The 9,540-nt window shown below is 43.8% G+C and overlaps 2 long non-coding RNA genes across 3 annotated transcripts; one reads left to right on the plus strand and one right to left on the minus strand.

The window, feature by feature from the left end:
- The first annotated feature begins 6 nt into the window (after nt 1–6).
- Nucleotides 7–3,758, plus strand: LOC120616341 (uncharacterized). Of its 2 annotated transcripts, none has more exons than XR_005656584.1 (2): nt 7–1,553; nt 1,707–3,758. It is a non-coding gene; the product is annotated as an uncharacterized LOC120616341 (long non-coding RNA). The 2 variants fall into 2 exon arrangements; XR_005656585.1 differs by having other exon boundaries at nt 1,710–3,758.
- A 4,816-nt stretch (nt 3,759–8,574) lies between these two features.
- LOC120616342 (uncharacterized) lies at nt 8,575–9,195 on the minus strand. Its single transcript, XR_005656586.1, has 2 exons — nt 9,023–9,195; nt 8,575–8,847 (listed from the first exon to the last, which is right to left on the minus strand). It is a non-coding gene; the product is annotated as an uncharacterized LOC120616342 (long non-coding RNA).
- Between the last annotated feature and the right edge of the window lie 345 nt (nt 9,196–9,540).

The following is a 9,540-nucleotide window of genomic DNA, read 5'->3' on the forward strand; positions in this document are numbered from 1 at the left end:
CAATAAAGGCATTTTTGTTTCAGCACCTTTAATCTTGGAAACTCTATTCACTGTATGGGTAGTTTGAGAGCACAATAGGACTCTGCCAGCTCGAAAGGGAAACAGCTTTTGTGAGGACCCAAACTGTGCCCCAGAGAGACAGTATTATGGCCAAATAGAGCAGTCTCCAGTGTTGGCCTGGTTGGCATTGCTGCCAGTGCCTCCTAGGAAAGACTGCTTTGTGGTCCTAATTTTTTTGCCTGGATGCCAGAGGTCTGTGGGTTCAGAGGTCACCTGAGGAAGAGGTAATTGTGGCACCTCCAGTGCTTCTGGAGACAATAAATATTTTTCTTGCTCATAGGAGATGGCACATAATGCCCAGCATTGGTGATGAGAACCTTAACCCAAGGTTCTGCAGAGGATACACATGCCCCAGATACCCAGAATTCAGTCGGCTAGTGTCACTAGTTCTAAGACTCCACTTGCAGGGGATACTGCGATTGGTACAGAAACATGGGATTAATAGAGAGTGGAGGAGGCTACAGCAAACTGCATGGAATGTGCCTCTTCTAAAGATGCATTCAAGTTCTGATGACTGCAGGATGAGCATGTACAGAAATCTGAAGACTTCCAGGTATATTTATCTTACGTAGCTGAAGTCAAAATATTTTGTCAAAATATTTGGCAGGCAAAGTAATCTTAGGGTTTTGTGGATTCCTGTAGATGGGGCTGTTCACCACCAAGCCATTGCTATATAGGCAACAAAAGGATGGAGAGGAGAGAGGTCCTATAGTCCAGGGATGTGACTTTTGTGAGCCAGCCAGCATTCCCCTTGACTCAAGTGGAAATAGCCTTCATTCTTTGCCACCAAGGAAAAGCATGAGGAGTGAGATATGGAGCCAAACCTGATTTCTGAAGACTGCGAGATTTAGATTTTATTGTGAACCATTTTTTAAAGCTATGTTAAGGTATAATTAACATAGAATAAATTGTACATATTTAAAGTATACAACTTGATAAGTTTTGACATGTATAAACTCATGAAACCCTCACCATTACCATGATAATGAGCACATCTATCACCTGCATATTTTCCTCATGCCCTTTTATAATTTCTCCCTGGCCCTCCAGGTGACCACTGATTTATGTTCATTTACAATTGACTGCATTTTCTAGAAATTTATGACAGATCATAAAGTGTTTACTCTTTTTCTGGTTTTATTGATGCTGCATAGTTACTGAGATTCATAAATGGTGCCTGTACGAATATTTTCTACTTATTTCTGAGTAGCTTTCTCACGTATCATCAACTATGTTTATCCATTCATCTGTTTATAGACATTTGGGTTATTTCCAGTGTTAGCAATTGCAAATAAAGCTGATGGGAACATTTGTTTGTAATTCTTTATATGGATATACGTTTCATTAATATTAATAACTGAGTGCAATGCCTGAAACATAGGGTAGGTGACTATCTAACGTTAAGAAATTGCTGAACTAACATGGTTGTGTCTTTTTGCATTCCCACCAGCAATGTGTGAGACTTCCAGTTCCTTCACACTTGTCAATACCTGGTAAGGTTACTTTTTAATTTTACTTTTTAAAATAAGTGTGTAGTGGTGTCTCACTAGTTTTAATTGCATTTCTCTAAAGATTTAAAATGTTGAGCATTACAGAAAGTGTTTGCAACCTATTTGTCTTTAGTAAAATGCCCTTTCTTTGGCCAGCAGACCCTTCGATGTTGAAGGCGTTAGTAACTCCTCCGCATTTCCTCGATAACCTGCTGTGATTATTCTCCCTCTCGTGGCTTACCAAACACACCAAACTTCCTAGATAAAGTCGTATTCTTAAAAGGAATAGATGGTATCTCAGAGAAGTCAAGAAGGAACATTATGTGAAAAACCAATTGTGATTTCTGGAATTGGCACACACGCTGATAGGCAGAAGGGATACATCTGAGGGACTCGGAGGCACGTGCTACCTCATGTACTTGTTTGGGGGCTGCCTGGAGTCTCCCCTCCCTTGTTTCCTCTACAGCCTCTCTGAATTATTCTCCCTCACGGCTGATCACACACATCAAACCTCACAATATCCATTCTAAAGGCTTCACAGGAACTGAAGAGCAAGGAGACTGTTTTACTCACAGCTTCTGAGTGGGAGTCTCCAGACTAGCAGCTCCATAGCAGTTGTTTGTATATGCGTGTTTTGAGTCTTTTGAGAGTGTGGTTTGCAGGTAGGATCTATGGGAGATTTTACTAAGAGCATTTTTGCCTTCTCCCCCGTCCTCGTACTGTGCCTTAATTTTGATCATTTCTCGGATGACAAGTACGTTCAGCATCGCCGCGAAAGCCAGAGAGTGAATTTGGATGATAAAATTTATCCAAGAAGAATGACACTGTTGTATTAATCATTTTTTATTTTCTGTACATTTTGATGTTTTGGCACCTTAACATCTTAATATCAAAACCCCCTGGGCTAGCCAGTTCTTAGAAATAGCACAGGGCCCTGCCAGGAGTAAGCCTTTAATATGCAGACTAACTGGTCCAGAGCCAGCTGTCCTCTGTCTGGCCCATATACCTCAAGAGGTGACTAGTGACCCCAGAGGTGATTAGTATCCCTGGGCAACTTAAAAGACAAAGGCTCACACCAAAGGAAGCAAGGAGAGGCTTCCTCCAAGGGGACCATGTTGGAGGCCACTCTGGTCAACCCACCGACCAGCACTGAGGTCAGCAGGGGTTGCTCGGGCCCTCTACTGGGGTTCCCCTGCCTTGTAAGCGATTGAGCGCCTGAGCCTGTCCCTCTGGAGGCCGTCTCTGATAGACACTCTGGGTGTTGGTCCCTGCAAGCTACAGGGATCTGCAGGCAGGTGGCTCGGGTCACCCTCCTCATGGAAACATGTAGCATGTTTCAAAGGCCAACCTCTGGTGTTACTGGCTTTTGCTGTTCACCCCCAAACAGAGAGAATATAAGAGATCCCATCCTTGGAGACCTGTGGCTCTTGTTTAGTAACAACCAAAAAGAAAAAGAAAAAGGAAGGAGCACTTTGATCTTACTTAAAACACGAGAGGAGGTTTCTCAGGTTATTAAAGATGGCAAACCTCCCTGTCACTGTGCTGGGCACTTTTATGCTGCTACCTGTTAACCTGCTAAGTGTCTCCTTAAAACCAAACGGCTATAAAATCAGGGTACCACTCCATGGCCCTCTCAGAAACAGACACCAGCACCTCTGAGAATGTTTGGGACACCCTGAAAGGGAGGCCGCTACTCAGAGCAGAAGCCACTTGGGACTACCAGGAGCTTATCAGGTAAGCACCCAAAAGGGGAAAAAAGAAAATATATTGTGGATGCACAGGAGACCAAAAAAAGAAAAGAAAAGAAAAAGAAAAGAAAGAAAGAAAAAAGTATAACTAACTGCCTAGAGACAAAGTCATTTTAAAAGATTTTGCTTAATCGATAGATGGGAAAATGAACTGTCCCAGAAAGAGGTTGACTGACTGGAGGCACCAGGCCCCTTACCTCTCCCCGCTTTTCCTCTTATCAGCCAGAGACAGAAACTAAAGACTGCTGCTCCTGGCAACTAAAACCCTAAAACAAACAAACAAACAAAAAAAGCGGGTGGAGGTGGGGAGTTGAGGGGAAAACTGAACTTGAGATGACTACACACCCAAGGGAGAAAAAAAAAAGGAAATTTAAACCTTAAGTACTAAACTTAGGCCTGGTCTAGCAAACATAATGCTAGCCCTAGATTACTTACTGATTTTAAAACCAATCCTGAGATACAGGGGGAGAAAATAAAAGATAACTAAATAAAGCATGTATATATACATAATACTTTGTATCATAAAATTTATATATGTAGCTAAATTAAGTTTTATGATTGGACCCAATTAAAAATCCAAAATGTGTATAAATGACAAACCAATGTACTATATACCTGAAACTAATATAAAAAAATTTTTAAAATGCAAAATGTATATACTAAATGTACATACTAAAAAATGTTTATAACAAAAAGATAAAAAGGTCACTGATTGGCTTTTGTACTTCTACAACCTAGATGCTAAATGAACTCTAACATTTGCTGAAATGCACCGTTGACAAAACCTCATGGACTAAATCCTGGGACACAAATTATGGTTATACCTGAGGATCCCGCTAAATTTAAACATTATGTCCCCTCTAATTTTAAGAAGGTGACAATATAAAATGGGGAAGGGATGGGTATGCCTGCCTTCACAGCTTTGCCTTAATTTTCCATAGTCATTGTACCCATTGCTTTAAAATATTCCATTTTGGGCACCGATGCTCTGACATGATAAAAAATAAAATTAAAGTTATTCTTTGACACTTTTACAAATTGGCTTGATAAATGAGACTCTATGAACACCCAGTTAAAATAGTGAATATAGGCCAAGAAAAGTTAAAACAGGACCTTCAAGGATTAAAGCTTATTGTATGATAATAATAATAAAATAATAAAAGGGTGATTATCCCCACTGTTTCTCTTCTTGACAGCCCAATTTTGTTCTTAAATCTGGAAAAATTAAAGAGCACCTCTCAGTGGGTTACTGCAACCTTAATGCTGTGGTCCCACGCACCAGGTCCCACCCATGCCTAGTACCCAATACTATTAAAATTACTGATTCTCTTCACTCGGCAACCGGTAAATACTCTGCTCTTACAGTTTTGGTTAACGTAGTTCTGTTTAGTGCCTGATTCAACAGCCTCTCAACTGAAATTTGCTTCCAGCTCCAAAGGAACACAACACACCTTTCCCTAGCTACCTTAACATTTACATTCCTCATTACAAATTTTATTTCCAAATTAAAATCAACATGCACTCCTGCTAGTGCCTTCAGAACCTCCTTTACCGTAGAGGCTTCTGCCTCCTGGGGCCTTGACATGTATGATGGCTAAGTGGTCCAAGGGCTTCTGCTACAGGAAATACCCTTCTCCTCTCTGCCTTGAGCTATATATACACTATTGAAACCACAATGATAGGCTACCTACTGGGCTCTCCACACTCAGCTGCCAGGGTTCCTAAGGAAGAGAGGATACATGAGGACAGACTGCAAGGAAAATACCCAGTTCTTCTCTGCCCCTTATGAGATGTGAGCACTGCAAAGCAGAAATGAGAGGAACTTCCTTGCCGTGCACTGGCTATTTGCTATATTGCAAATCATTTTAGGGTCAGGCTCGGTCTATCTGATTCTGTCTACAATCTGACCTGGCCATCATAAGTGCTTCAACACATGGGAGGAGAGGATGAGTTCATAAATGAACAATATTCAGAGACATACATTCTAATGTTGATAATGATCTGACAGTTTACAGAAATGGTTTGTTTTGTGCAGCAGGCAAAGCAGAGCCCGGAGACTTGGTATCTGTGCTAAAGAGCGCGAAGGGGCTCAGAGTGGGGGAGCATGCAGCTGTCGGTGCACTGGTGTTCACTGGCCACCGCTATATTCATCAAAGTAAGTCATGCTGAAGGAAAAGATTGAAGACAGTGAGTTAGAGGAGAAAAAAATGAGCTCATTAGGATGAGGATGCTCTGAGGGGCTCTGGTCTCCAGGGAGCATTTGGGAGAGAGAGGATTTTGCTGCGAATGTGTAGGACGTTCTTTTTATGTCTACACAAGATGATCACCATGGAGCCACTGACCCAAACCATAAACCCCAAACTCAGCACTTATCAATGGAAGAAAATACCAGTAACTTCAATAAACATCAATTTCTCTCAGCACTACCATCCCAGTTAGTATTGTTAATGATACTGAAGCATCACAGGATGATTGTACTGCAAATTTTTAAAACTTTCATTTAAAAACTTTGCAGTACAACATCCCCACTAATAGGCTGTGGGGACCCTGCCCAGATGACCAGGTATACCAGTTTGATAAGGCTGGTACCTGCCAAAAGTTCCCCTCCTGGCCCTCCCTTGACTGTGACCTAGTGACATCCAAACACATCGACAAAATCCCTTCATGCCTTTTGCTGCGTGCTCCCCCGACCCCCAATCGAGGCACGTGCTCACGGGTCTTCTCTCTCTCTCTCTGTCTCTGTCCTCCATGTGCTTGGTGGAACCCAATCCCTGGGTGCTCCTCCCATATGGCCTCTTTCTTGGGGTGCAGGGACATATGAGTATAATAAATTCTTTAATTCTGTATGACTGTGACTAATTTTTGCAGCCCTGTTGGAATGATCCTTAAAGTTCCCACAAAGGGACATACTCCTCCATTTACAACGCACATACTGTGAATTATAACAGGTGTATACTCAGTTGTTAAGAGCTCAGCTTGTTCTTACGTGCCCCAGAAGCAGGAGGATGAAGGTTTTGAGTTCAGTGTATTTTTACTCAGGAAGAGACTTCAAGAAGGGGCTATAACAGAGAAGGCAGAGGACAGATGCCAGGCATCCATAAGACAGGAAGGTGAGAAGGACTGAAACTTTAAAGGACCCTCAGAGAATATGCCTCCTACCTATATTAGTCACGGCTCAGATTGTAACCCCAGGAGAAAAAAATAATTAAATTTCCACACAATATTTATTAGGTTTTCTAACAAATACTCTATTTACCAAAAAATGTTTTGTGCCTAAGAAGGTTCATTTACCGAGTTTCATTTCCCGTGGGGACAGTGGCTGTCATGCTCACTGAACACTTGTGGAAAGCCAGCATTTCACCTATAAGATAAAGGTTTGGGCCTGACAAGGAAAACAATTTTTTCTAATTGATTGTGATCATATGACCCTGTTCTCTACATGAAATTTAATCATTTCTTCCAACATCTATCTTTATTTAGCGGACGAATAATGTTCAGGTTCTTGATAGAAATGTATTATTCTGTGTAGAATGGGGTGGTTAGGTCCTGGAAATCACAATCCTATATGAGGCCTAATGTGAACATTATGTATGTGCTTATGGAAGGATTACACTGTTTGGGCTTCATCAATGGAAAAGTTGATGACATTTTGAAAGAGCATGACAGGAAGTTTTGAGTTTAGGAATTTGGAGAAAAATCTGTTTAGGTGTTTTTTGTGGATATGTATATGGTAGGAAATTTTATGTACTTGCCATTTTAATCATTTTCAAGTATACAATTCAGTGGCATTAGCTAAATTTGCAATGTTGTGCACATACTGCCACTATTTCTAAATATTTTAGAAACCCAAATATAAATTGTAAATCCCTTAGGCAGTGATTCCTTATTCACTCCTTACTCCAGCTTCTGGTAATAACATCTATTATCTGTCGTTTATGCGTTTGCTTATTCCTCATATTTCTTATAAGTGGAACGATACACCATTTATCCTTCTGTGTCTGACTTATGATACTCAGCATAATGTTTTCAAGGTTCATCCAACTTGGGTCATGTATCAGAACTTTATTGCTGAGTAATATTCCATTGTTTGGACATGCCACACTTTGTTTATCCATTCATCTGTTGATAAACACTTGGGTTGTTTCTATTTTTTGGCTGTTGTGATTAATGCTGCTATGACCATGGGTGTACAAGTATGTTTGCATCCCTCCTTTTGATACTTTTGGAGTACAGAGCAGGAATGGAACTGCTTGGTGAGAAGACATATTAAACTTTTTGAGGAGCTGCTATAACGTGTTACATATTGCAGCATTTTGTACATATGTACAAAAGTTCCAATTTCTCCATAGCCTCAGCAGCACTTATTTTCCCTTTTCAAAAAAATTCATCCTGGTAGATGTAGATGAGTATCTCACTGTGGTTTTGATTCGAATTTCCCTAATGATTAGTGTTGTTGACATCTTAAGTAATTTGCTCCTGTTTTCCATGACAGTTTTCCCCCTCTCTTCTGACTTACCACGTGTATAAACATGGACTGACACCTACTCTACTGAAAGGAAACTCTGCCTCCACGGCCTCCTTAAAGCTCTTTTCCATTTCCTGTTGCTCCCTGGCTCCTCACCAGGGACCATCTGCATCAGGCTGGCAGCCCACATACTAAATTCAATCACCCACAACATCTCTTCTATTCCTCAAAATGAAGTCAGGAAAATCCACCATTCCTCCAGTCACATTACATGGCAGAATAGATCTCCAAAAAGAAGTGGACATATCCTGCCAGAAATAGTGGTAGTATCTAATATGACTGGAGTCTGTCATTTTGGGGATTTTCCTTCCCTCTTATTCAGTTCACAAAATAACTTTCCTAACTCAGGTAAGTCTCTTTCTAGAAGGGGTCCTCCAGCTTCAAGTAAGATTTTCTTTCTCCCTTAACACAGGTTTGAGGTTTCATGCTGTAGTCTGGACTTCTATGTATGCACATCTCAGGGCTGAGGCAGAAGCTGGGATTTCTGTGTGGGCCTGACAGAAAGTGGAATATGGGCATTGCAAGTGCATAAGATCACCAGGGTGTTTGGCAGAAAACTAAGCTGCACTTGTGCAGAGTGAGAGTTCCTAAAGCTAGGCAGAGACGAACGGCAGGGGCTCAGAACTGGCACAGGCATATGGCATGACATTAGAATCTTGGCCGGTTGAGGGGAGACGCCTCCCTAAACACCATGCACGGTCACTGGAGACCCCAGGAAACCCTCACCTTAGAAGTAACAGAATTCCCAAAATTTACTCATTTTTATATTAGATAATCCCTGAATCTGAAGAAAGCGTCGAGCTCTCCCTATTGCCACTGTCCTGAAGGAACCTGGTAAATTCTTTTCCTCCCGGAACAGACGTGCTTCAAGTCGGGGGAGCCACGTGCGATCCGAGGGCACAGCTCGCATCTCGGAGGGCACAGTGTGGTCTGGGCACTTTGGAGGTGGCCGCAGGGATGCGCTGGAAGTCCAGGCACCGCGGCGACCGGGGCTGACGGTGCCTCGGCTGGAGGGCAGGGGAGCCTGGGGCGGAGGAGACACCCAGAGGCCTTTAAGGGCACTCCCGTCGGAGCTGGGTCTCCCTCCCCGTCCCCACGGTCTTTGTTCCCCCTTTTCGCCCAACCAGCCGAATCCCGACTGTCAGGCCGCCCCGGGGGGCGCCCACCCTGTCCTCGGAGAGGCGTGGCCGCGAACTGACCCGAGGGCTTTCCGGTAGCAGCGCGGAGAGCTGCAAAGACGCACGGAGGGGACTCCTCCGGGCTTCCCGTGTCCCTCAGGCCCCTCCGGGATCCGGGCGCGACGTTCCAACAGCTCCACCTGGGGCGAAGGTCGCACTCCCGCCCCGGTCCGGCGCAGACCCAGCCGCGCCTGGCGAGTTCCTACCCACCCCACCCACCCCACCCCACCCCACCCCACCGGTCACCCCGAGGCGGAGTCTGAACTTCTCGCCTCCAAAGCCAAACTTTGACCTTTCCAAGCGACTCCCAAGGGATGCACGCGACCCCGCTGAGACCGGCCGCCCTCCCAGAAAACGTTGGTGCGGGCCTGCAAGGCGGTACACCGCAGGACCCCACGGCCCTGACGTAACCCTCGCGACGCTGAGCGTTCCTCGTGGAACCCGCGGCGTTGTGCGAACTACGTTACCCATAATTCCCCGTGGCTGCAGCCATTGAACGCCCAGAGGCAGGGTGTTTCCACGCTCGGACCGGTGGATGC

This window comes from Pteropus medius, unplaced genomic scaffold, assembly GCF_902729225.1.
Source record: "Pteropus medius unplaced genomic scaffold, Ma_sr-lr_union100, whole genome shotgun sequence".
Lineage (NCBI taxonomy): Eukaryota > Metazoa > Chordata > Mammalia > Chiroptera > Pteropodidae > Pteropus > Pteropus medius.